General features: G+C 42.8%; 1 long non-coding RNA gene across 4 annotated transcripts in view; it reads left to right on the forward strand.

Moving 5' to 3' along the window:
* LOC137617313 (uncharacterized) overlaps positions 1-12,062 on the forward strand; it is a 113,286-nt gene that overhangs the window by 68,260 nt on the left and 32,964 nt on the right. Inside the window, exon 1 of one of the 4 annotated variants that reach the window (XR_011039607.1) lies at positions 168-291. The exons of 1 other annotated variant lie outside the window; for it this stretch is intronic. This is a non-coding gene — a long non-coding RNA (uncharacterized lncRNA). Of the gene's footprint in view, positions 1-167; positions 292-333; positions 357-569; positions 593-12,062 lie in introns of those variants that run through there. 2 more of the 4 variants (XR_011039610.1, XR_011039609.1) reach the window with 2 other exon arrangements.

The raw sequence follows: 12,062 nt of genomic DNA on the forward strand, positions 1-12,062 counted from the left end.
CTCTTTCATTTCCCATCTCTATTTTATCCATTGAAATGCAATCGATTAAGACATTTAAAAAAAAATGAAGCTTGAAATTTTAAGATTTAATTTTTTTTAGAGAGAGAACGTAGAACATGAAACTTCCCGTTTTCTGTCATAGAAACTAAATTTCTTGGTTTTACAAAGTCCATTCCTGGATTTCATCCTTGGAAGAAAATTTTCCGACTGTCCGGACACGCGTCTCTGTCTGTCCCGGTAGGATTTTTGGATTTTCTGTGGTTTCAAAATGGTGGATTGAATTAATTGAAGGTAAGCAATATTTTTAATTTATAGGAAATGTTCGTTTTGATTATTATAGAATATTGAAGAATATAGTAAGTTACGATGATTTGTTAGGCTTATTATATGTTGATTATATTTTTTGTTCAAGAAAACTATGTTCTTGAAGGACTTAAACTTAGGCGATACCAAACCATATGCAGTGTAAGGAATATGGTGGTAATAAAGTATTATATTTTTACATAGGTATTTCATGAATAAGCGAGTCTTTAAAATTGGTTGAAATTGTGTGTAGATGTTTTGATTTATCGACCACGTTAAAAGCTACCTCGTAAGTGTGTTGTAGTTTACAGGGCCTACATGAAAATTTTATCTTTGCCTCTACATAATTTATCAGGCAGCCAGAAAACCTCAAATCAATCAATCATAAATTAAAGTGTCAAACTTCATATAGTCGAGGAAATTGCCGAGTTAATCAGACTGTAATGTGTTGAGTTGAGCTCTTAGGGATTTATGATACTACGTGGTGACTTTATTGAATTTCTAGTAAGGCGAAATTCCAGTAATATTAATAGGTCTTAAATTTTTCATTCCTAAATTTCCTGTCAAATCCATTATATTTTAGGTGCATTCTCCTGTTTTCTGTTTCGTTAACTACTAATAATAAGTTTGGTACCGCAGTGGGAAACCTACAGTTAAAAAACCGGTAATTGTACCCCGTAAAAAATAGTTCTCAGCCGTATTTCGGTAAAATACAGGAGACCGTGATTTTACCCTACTTTATCTTTTACTGGTTGGTGTCTGTAATTTTGCTCCTTTACGTCAATATATCCGTTTTAAAAACGGCAGATGCCTGGCAATATTAATCCAGGATTTTTATTTTTTTTTATGCAAATTTTAATTTTTTTTTTTATTAATGGGGGTCTATGACAGATCATTGGGACAGAGCTTGCAGTACCCATTGCAGAGTTGAAAGAGCTGACCAATTGTGGATGAAAGTCCCAATGTTGCAATCGATACAAGTACACTGTGCAAGTACAGTACTAGTGTTTTGTTCTGACCTGCACTGCACTGTGCAAGTGCAGTACTAGTGTGTTGTTCTGACCTGCACTGCACTGTGCAAGTGCAGTACTAGTGTTTTGTTCTGACCTGCACTGCACTGTGCAAGTGCAGTACTAGTGTGTTGTTCTGACCTGCACTGCACTGTGCAAGTGCAGTACTAGTGTGTTGTTCTGACCTGCACTGCACTGTGCAAGTGCAGTACTAGTGTGTTGTTCTGACCTGCACTGCACTGTGCAAGTGCAGTACTAGTGTGTTGTTCTGACCTGCACTGCACTGTGCAAGTGCAGTACTAGTGTGTTGTTCTGACCTGCACTGCACTGTGCAAGTGCAGTACTAGTGTTTTGTTCTGACCGGCACTGCACTGTGCAGCTGCAGATGCGTGGCTTAGAAGCGTTTTAGTATACTCTTCCAGGCAGTAGGATAATATGGAGAAAAGCAGTATGGTGCCTTTTTACCCTAATTATGATTCAGAGGTGTCATGAATTTTCTCCGACTTATTGAAATGAATGATTCTAGACCTCATGGAATGGGCCAATGACAAAACCTTGAAAAGGTTTGCTTTCCAAAACTATGAAGGATTCAATAAAATATGATTACAATTCTCAAATTTATTACAAAAATAACTATTTGATAGAGAAATAACACGCAATAACACTTTAAGCTAATTGAAAAATAGAACTGTCACCCTTAGGAGGTCTGCAACATGTGCTTATGAAGCACAAAGTCCACGTTGGACCAAAAAAGACTAAATTTTCACAATTACAATGATAGTTCCTTGGTAAATCACCTACCAAGGTCCACAGGCGTATTTTAATGCCTAAAACCAATCCCCAGTCCCAGGGATGACGATTTTACAGACAGATATAACTCGCATTATTATTATTATTATTATTATTATTATTATTATTACTTACTAAGCTACAACCCTAGTTGGAAAAGCAGTATGCTATAAGCCCAGGGGCTCCAACAGGGAAAATAGCTCAGTGCGGAAAGGAAAAAAGGAAAATAGAATATTCTAAGAAGAGTAACAACAATAAATATCTCCTATATAAACTATAAAAACTTTAACAAAACAAGAGGAAGAGAAATAAGATAGGAGAGTGTGCTCGAGTGTACCCTCAAGCAAGAGAACTCTAACCCAAGACAGTGAAAGGCCATGGTACAGAGGCTATGGCACTACCCAAGACTAGAGAACAGTGGTTTGATTTTGGAGTGTCCTTCTCCTAGAAGAGCTGCTTACCATAGCTAAAGAGTCTCTTCTACCCTTACCAAGAGGAAAGTGGCACTGAACAAATACAGTGCAGTAACCCCTTGGGTGATGAAGAATTGTTTGGTAATCTGTGTTGTCAGGTGTATGAGGATAGAGGAGAATATGTAAAGAATATGCCAGACTATTCAGTGTGTATGTAGGCAAAGGGAAAATGAACCGTAACCAGAGAGGAGGATCCAATGTAGTACAATACAGTACTCAGAAAAAAGGAACCGACCTGGTATCACGTGGCTTGGAGCGGAGACAGAGAGACGAACAATAGCAAAACTTACTGTGTTGGAGGTTAAGGCAGAGAAGATCGAGCGTCGTGCTGGACACCGAGGAAAACTACGATCTTCCGTGCTAACTAAAGTGTCCTTTTGGGATGCGAGGGAACTCATACGTTATTTATTCAATAAGGGGTTTGATAAAGCTTCTTTATCGACGACAAGACAGAGAAACAATCAAAGTCTTTCTTCAGATCAAAGGGTAAACTTAATACTTCGGCTGAAGGCCATAATTCGCCGTAATCCAACGAACTAGAGTCCTTGGCTCTAAACATATACATCGATATTTTCATCGTGGTGAAACAGTATAATGTCATTTTTGTAATTCGTAAATAATAAATACTTTGTCTCTCTGACACCCGCTCCTTCCCCACCAGATGGTTGAATTTTTTGCCACAATACCGTCATGTACTGGACAACACATGCGCAGAAACGCCCGCGAGATCTTCCAATCTTACCTCAATTTAACGCAATGTTTATGGAGTTAAATGGCAGGACTTTTGAGTGATCAGTTCGAAACTCCCGACATCCTCCACACCCGAAATAGAGGGGCGGTGAAACGTCAGTCAATTAGGCAAGACTGGACTCGGGGGAGGAGTAACCACTCCAAGACACTGTTAGGCTCGTTGCGTAGCGCTCCACAACGACTTTAATGGAGTATACACAATATACATCAACAGAAATATTACCCCGGGGCAATCAATTCTTACAAGTGTACACACAGAATGGCAATGCAGAAAAAAAATGTACCCTGACATATAATACATACATGAATCAATCAATAGAAAGGCAAATAGGCAATGGGCCTGCAATAATATCTCAATTGAGCAATAAGCAATGTATATATGCACAAGAATGGCAATACAGGAACAAATGTACCCAGACATATAATACATACATGAATCAATCATTAGAAAGGCAAATAGGCAATGGGCCTGCAATAATATCTCAATTGAGCAATAAGCAATGTATATATGCACAAGAATGGCAATACAGGAAAGAATGTACCCAGACATATAATACATACATGAATCAATCAATAGAAAGGCAAATAGGCAATGGGCCTGCAATATCTCAAATGAGCAATAAGTAATGTATACATGTACAATCATAAATTGAACAAACTTGTACATACATTTAATCATAAGGCAATATGCCCTTAATCAATCAATGGAATTACCCTTCCCACACTGCCGCACCTTGGCAATTACTCTAGGGGAAACAGGAGGGGGGGGGGGGCTGGTTCTGTACAACGCTCGATTTGTATGTACGAGAGAGACCCTCCCATCCCCGTACTCCACACCCGACGCACTTCCAACCTCTGTGGATTCAAACTCACCTACACTTACTTCTTTCCACCCTCCCTACCTACCAGAAGGGACTCTCCCATTTTCCTTTAATGTCCTCGTTTTGGAGTAATCGTTCCTTCAAATCTCGCTGCTTCACAGCAGCCTTTCTCAATGGGCGTGCGGAACATCCTTGTGCGCCCGTTGTCTCTGATTCTGCGTCACTTTCACTCATCTCACTTACCGTATTGTTATCACTATTTGCGTCACTACCTAAGACCTCTGTGGCTGGTTGTCGAGATGTCGTAGCCTGAACCATCTCCTGGTTGTCCCCAGACGTCTCAACAATCCCTGGCAGTCCTGCTGTTAAACTGTACGCACCCTCGATTTCGACGTCGCCATCGTCTTCTCCAACACCACCATCGTCATCAGAGGGGGCAATCTCCAGGGGAATCAGGTGGCTGACAGTTCGCAGCGACTCAACACCCTCGAACAACACCTTGGCTGAACGCACGACTCCATCGTCGTCAGGATATGTCTCCACGACACGTCCAAGGGGCCACGTAGCCCTTTTTTTATTTTCTTGCTTGACCAGCACGACGTCTCCGGGGTGCAGCTTGGAAGGTTCCCCAGATCGACAGTCGTGTCTGGCTCTCAGGGCACTCAAATACTCGTTTCTCCACCTCTCTCGGAAGGCTTTCAAAGAGTCTGTCAGCTTCAGATAATGATCTTGGAGCCTCCGGGAGGTGAAGGTCGCATTGAGGTGGTTGTCTGGCAAGATCGGTGCCATGAGGTTGATTGGGCTTCCTCTCACTAAATGAGAGGGGGTGAGGACCTCATCCTTGCACTTGTCACCACTGTACATTAGAGGCCTGTTATTAACCACCGCCTCGGCCTCCTTCACTAATGTTAGTACGTGGGCGTCCGGCAGGTACTTCTTCCCGAGGGCTATCTGGAGGACACGTTTTGTCACTCCTATTAGGCGCTCGAAGAACCCACCTTTCCAAGGTGCACGGGGCATCTGAAAACGCCATTCGATTCCAGTTTTCCTCAGGAACTGCTGGACTTCATCCTCTTCATAAAGTCCCTGAAGGAGGTTGCTGGCAGTCTTGAACGTTTGATGATTATCAGATGTGATGAAAGACGGAGCACCGTGGGTAGCACAAAAGCGACGTAAGGCTAATACAAATTCTTCCGCTTCCAGGGAGGGGCAGAAATCGAGGTACACGGCCCTGCTGGCCATGCAAGTCACGATCAGTACTGTATGTAGCCTGGCCGCGTTTCAGTCTGTATGGCCTCTGTGTGGTCCTCTCCGACTGCTGTAAAGGGTTTCGTTAGGTTGATCCTTTCCTTCGGTAGGGGGGGTGGTGGTGGCTGTCTCAACAGGGGCTGGAAGGCTAGCACGCATTCTGGACACTGCCACACGGTTCGCCTCGCAATGGAACATAGGCCGGGCGACCAGCATTTCTGTTGGAAGATACCCATTAGTGTATTCACACCACAATGTAAATACAAACTCTGCAAATATCTTAGATAAGCCCTAACTAAGTGCCCTTTAGCTGGCAAAAGAATTAAATGTTTAATTTCCTCTACTTGGGACACTCGTCCCCTAGTGCAAATTAATTTATTATCTAACACTAGATTTAATTGTCTGACAAAATTAGTAACTTCACGAGGGGGTCCGACTCCACCCTCCAAGTAAGCATAGACTGTAGGCAAATAATATTTTTACTCTAATTGGACAACAATACTGAACGGATGCCGTTTTAATCTGGTAAATTTTTGGATTATCCTAGCAACTCTTAACAAGAATCGGAACTCTACTTCCCTCTGTAGAATTTCCCATATCTCTCCTGGTGGAACAGGTCTTATTTCCTCCCTCATTTCTTGTACCGCCGCCACTACGGTTCTTTCATTGGTTGGATCGTCGTCCTTGTAAGGAACAGGCTCTCCCGTGGTCCTTAGGAACTCTGGACCATTCCGCCAAAGAGGGTTATTTAGCAGTTGTTGCGTCGTTGCTCCTCTGGACAGGACATCAGCAGGATTCTGTTTGCTTGGGACATGGCTTAGACTGAAACGGCAAACCTGATGAAGAAAAACAATCTCCGCCACTCTGTTAGATATGAAAACATTTTTATTATCTTTGGCATCGGGAGATGCTACCCATGCCAACGTGACCTTACTGTCGGTCCACATGACTCTCTCTCGTGGCTCTATCAGCCCTTTGAGTGTCCTGGCTAATCTGCAGCCTAACAACAATGCTAATAGTTCTAGCTTGGGAATTGTCAACTTGTTCATCTCCTTTGGAGTGATCCTCATTTTACTAGTGAGTAGGCTTACCTGATTGCAATTGTTCCTAGTACTGTATATGCTACTGCGCCATATGCCTTGCTGCTGGCATCGGTGAATACATGGAGCTCTAAACCTTTCCTGCCTACCGCTCTTGGAAATGTGATGTTGCTCACCGCTTTCAATTCACACAACAACTCACTTGCTTCTCTAGCTTTCTCTCTCTTTAACACGTCATCCCAACCTACGTTATCCTCCCATAGTTGTTGGAGGAAAAGCTTTCCTCGAACAAATAATGGGCTTATCAAGCCTAGAGGATCATAAATGGAGACCAACATGGAAAGTACCCTACGCTTTTTAGGTACCCATCCCTCCCCCAATTCACTGATTCTCTTACTCTCTTTCACACACAATTGATCGATGTCTCGGGCCCATCGCAGCCCAAGTACGTTCACATTCACCGGCTCACTCCACTGCTTCTCGCTATCGAAGGCTAAGTTATTGGACGCCCCCCCTTCTAAAGGCATACCAGCCCCTTTTAAGATCTTATTGACAGATTCATGCTCCTGCCTCATGCTCTCTACATCCTCGAAAGTACTAAGATAATTATCTACGTAAAAGGACTTTGCCAAATCTGGCCTACCTTCCCTTTTGAAATGACAATTTAAAACTTGTTGCAACAAAAACAGACTCGCCGTGATGGCGAACACCACGACTCTAAAGGCGAAGGTGAGTGCTCGACCTGCTACCTCGCGCCACAGAAATCGTGTGTATTTGGCATCACGGGGATCTAACAAGACACGGTGGAAGGCCTTGCTGATGTCGGCTAGCATAGCACATTCGTTCAATCTGAACCTTATAAGCAAATGATATGCTAATTCTACTAGATTGGGGCCAGGTAGGAGGCATTCATTCAACGATTTATGACCTTTAGATTTTGCTGAGGCATTAAACACGATTCTGAGGGGGGTCTTGTGGCTATCTTTCTTAATTCCAAAATGTGGCATATAATACCCTTCTATCTTGGGTTCCTTTACTTCTGATATAAAGCCTGATTCTAGATAATTATTTATCACTCCCTGATACTGATCAAAATATTCCCTGTCCTTCCTGAACTTAGTTTGCAATGATTCTAACTGAGCTACAGCGTTTCGATGGTTCGTATCTGGCCTAGCATCTGACCCGAATGGTAGGCTAACCTGATATCCCTCAGGCTTCTTTACGACACTTTGCGACACCTTTCGCATGGCTTCCGCTTCGCGAACAGTATATTGCTCTGATGGGGCGATGCCAACGCGGTCCAAACGCCACCACTCATCTACGTCAAACTGGTTTGGTTCACTCGCAATTCTACAGACTCTGAGCGTTTTCACATGTTCGATCTTTTTTCCTTCCTATAGCCACTGCGGCACTTTCCCATATGGCGACATACCATTATGGGTCATGAAAAGATTTATCCCATCGACCTTCTCGATGCCTATGATGAAGTAGCTAAAATAATCGGCCCTTACTAAAATGTGGACATTTTTCAACTCATCGGACTTATTCTCTGGATCGGCCAACGTGACTCCCTTACTCAACAGATGCTGTCTGACTTGTACATAATCAGCGTTATGTATTGGGACGTCAACGTTCTCGTGTGCCACCAGCTTCATTCGTACTATTCTTTTTCCCATCTCTACCCTACAGCTTACGACATCATATTGTCCGCTTATTTCTGCGGAGCCAAACGGAGCTATGTTCAATGCTACCCTTCTTACCACCGGTAGGCCTAATTGTCTCGCGGTTTTCGCAGATATGAAGCTCTTTTGGCTTCCCGTATCGAGAAATAAGCGGACTTGCTTGCTACCTTGCTTATGATTGATTTCGGCCATAGCCGTTGGCAAGATTGTACATGGGAGGTCCACGTCGGACATCTGTGCGATCTTTGCACTTTTGCACTGTTTGGATTTCACTTTATCTTTAGATGGACGGGGGGCAGTTTCGTGCTGTTGAGGCGTCGCATTTACTACGGGGCGGGAAGTTGTAGACTGACTACTACTATTACTTGGGGCTGAAGTGGAGGGAACTGATTGCGGTCGTTTTTCCACATTATAATTACTGTATCACAAATGGCTGTGTGGTGGTTGCCATTACAATTCTTACAAGAGTTAGGGACAGGACACTTATCACTTCGATGACCAGACTTAGTGCAATTGAAACACAGGCCCTTCTTTAGTAAAATGCGACGTCTGGCAGCCACGTCAGTTACTTGGCGGCATCCGTGAGGCGGGTGCCGTTCGTTTCAAAAGGGACAAGAATTATTCTGAACGGGTTTCGACTTTGCTCTAACACTGACGTCTACTCTCTTGTCAGGTTCAAGTTTATCTCCTCGTTGCAAGGCATCGTCCTCGAGCATTCTAATAATGAAATCGATCGCGTCGAAGAATTCATCTAGCGTATAGTCACACTTTCTCAGATGCTCAACTACTTTCCTGTAGAGCTTCCCTTCTGACAACTTTTGATTAATGAGGCTCATGACCATACCATGGCCTATATCATTACTACTTAGCCTCTTGATCTGCTCAAGTATAATTGTTAATTCAAAACGGAACCTTTTCAGCTCTACAGGATCTAATGAGGGTACAAAGATATTAGCCAACTTTCTGTGCAGATGGACATTACCATATTGTTTGTCTAAGAGATCCAATGCTATCCTATAGTTTGCGGCGGTTACACTTAGGGATTTTACGATCCTAAGCAGATCCCTGCCTGAAGTCCCCAACAGATATGTGAATTTAGATACATCATCCAAATCTACTCTTCGATCCACATGTATCGTAAAGAGCTCTTGATATGAAGCATATTCCTGCACTTCCCCTTCAAATGTGGGGAGAGGCAGCGGTTTCAATCTGGGGAGGGAAACATTCCCCGTCGGAGTGACTGTCACTCTGTCAATTCGATTATACAGAAGGGTAGAAGCTCGCGTAGCTTCTCCTAACGTGAACGTGTGCCTGATTCGGGCTTATAACCCAGGTTCTAGTTTACCAGATTGATTCTTGTACAGCTCTCTTAGCTGTCTTACCTCCTCTTGCAATTGCGTGACCAGATTCTGGTACACGGATTCAGAGTAGGTCTCAACTAACGCACGTTGCGTTTCAACCAGTAAGTCTACTATGAGGCCCATCGATGCCTCGATGTGTATGATCGTGGCCACCGCCATTTTGACTGACTTTACTCTATTTCGGGAGGGTTTGGCAAATTAGGAACAGAATTAGGTATAAGTTACGAAGATGGGAGCACAAAAAACTAGAGGCACACGCGGTCAGTCGCACATCGGGACACTGAGGGCTTTCTTCAGTCTCTCCCTCTCTCTACTATTAGGGTTACCCTAAAGGTCATACCTTACTGACTTCCTTTCAAGCTCTGGAAAGCATTTGTCATCCGGTTCGAAGGACCAAATGTCGTGAATTTTCTCCGACTTATTGAAATGATTGATTCTAGGCCCGATGGAATGGGCCGATGACAAGACCTTGAAGAGGTTTGCTTTCCAAAACTATTCAGGATTCAATAAAATATGATTACAATTTTTAAATTTATTACAAAAATAACCATTTGATAGAGAAATAACACACAATAACACTGCAACATGTGCTCATGAAGCACAAAGTCCACGTTGGACCAAAAAAGACTAAATTTTCACAATTACAATGAAAGTTCCTTGGTAAATCACCTACCAAGGTCCACAGGCATATTTTAATGCATAAAACCAATCCCCAGTCCCAGGGATGACGATTTTACAGACCGATATAACTCGCATACAATACAGTACGTACTCAGAAAAAAGGAACCGACCTGGTATCACGTGGCTTGGAGCAGAGACAGAGAGACGAACAATAGCAAAACTTACTGTGTTGGAGGTTAAGGCAGAGAAGATCGAGCGTCGTGCTGGACAGCTCCGAGGAAAACTACGATCTTCCGCGCTAACTAAAGTGTCCTTTGGGGATGCGAGGGAACTCTTACGTTATTTATTCAATAAGGGGTTTGATAAAGCTTCTTTTCGACCACAAGACAGAGAAACAATCAAAGTCTTACTTCAGATCAAAGGGTAAACTTAATACTTCGGCTGAAGGCCATAATTCGCCGTAATCCAACGAACTAGTGTGTCCTTGGCTCTAAACTTATACATAGATATTTTCATTGTGGTGAAACAGTATAATGTCATTTTTGTAATTCGTAAATAATAAATACTTTGTCTCTCTGACACCCGCTCCTTCCCCACCAGGTGGTTGAATTTTATGCCACAATACCGTCATGTACTGGACAACACTCATGCACAGAAACGCCCGCGAGATCTTCCAATCTTACCTCAATTTAACGCAACGTTTGTGGAGTTAAATGGCAGGACTTTCGAGTGATCAATTCGAAACTCCCGACAAGAGGACTGATGTTATGATACAAGGAATTTAGCGAGTTGGTACATAGTTCCAAATTTTAATTCTAAATACTGAAAAATATATTTGACACCAAGATTATTCAGATAGGACAAGTCTTAGTGATTTTATTGCAAAAGGCAAAATTTCTGTGTATTCAATTGAGTACTTGTGAAAAATGGCTATCATCTTGAATTTTTAGGTGGGTAACAGGTTTTATCAAAGGAGCAGTCCCAGTGGGTGTGTGCACCACTTTTGGAGCTTATTTCTGGAAATTAAAGATTATTTGTTATCTACACCACTGTGACTTTGCTGTAGAAGAGTATTCTCATGTTTATTAAAAGAAGGGTTTAGGTAACAGTTGGGTAATGAGTACATTTTTGTTCTGGAATGAAATATCTTGGAGGCAGTTTACTTATTGGGTAAGGTTATGTTTCATACTGCTACATTTGTGGGTGCAATTACACGCATACAAACCTCACTATTTAATAGGAGTGCGAATTCAGCAAAGCTGGAAACTGCTGTTAAAATTTGTAAGGTGTTGGTAGTTAGTGGCAGGAAATTTCCACCCCACCCTCTTACCAGTATACCAAGTTGTCACTTTGTCTTCAGCCTCCAAGCACTATGGACATATTGTACTCTTGGTCTTACAATTTGGTTACTTTAATCTTTTCTCTCTTTGTTTGCTGTTTGTTGAATTAAAAAATGTGCCGGCATGTGGTCCTGCCCCAGGGTGGTTGGCCAAAATTGCGCCGCCTCCGTGAGCTCAGGTAGCGTTGATCCTCATTCCTCGTGTTATTTTCTTGGTTATGACTGCTCACAGTAGGGGGATGCCATCAGGCCATTGGGGAAGGTGGCAATTCTAAGAGCCAAGAAACGGATAGTAAATGACTTTTCAGGACGGATACCCTAATCCGTGCATTGGCTCTTAAGCTCCCCTCACTCAGACTCCGATGATGTTATTGTCATATCATCCAAAGTCGGAGAATATTTTGCCCTCCAACCAGTGGTGGACAAACTGTTAGAAAAGGGAGCATTACAGGTCATATTGGACGGCTCTCCAGGCTTTTAAAGTGTCCTGTTTCAAGTGGAGAAGGTAACTCTATGCTAGCAGGAGTTGGAGGAGCTTGGACACCCCCTCACACTTTTTATACCTGGACTGAGAGTGCTGCTCCCTTCTCTGTTAAGGATACTGTGAGAAGAGCCAATGGCCACA

The sequence above is a fragment of the Palaemon carinicauda genome, chromosome 23, assembly GCF_036898095.1.
Source record: "Palaemon carinicauda isolate YSFRI2023 chromosome 23, ASM3689809v2, whole genome shotgun sequence".
NCBI lineage: Eukaryota > Metazoa > Arthropoda > Malacostraca > Decapoda > Palaemonidae > Palaemon > Palaemon carinicauda.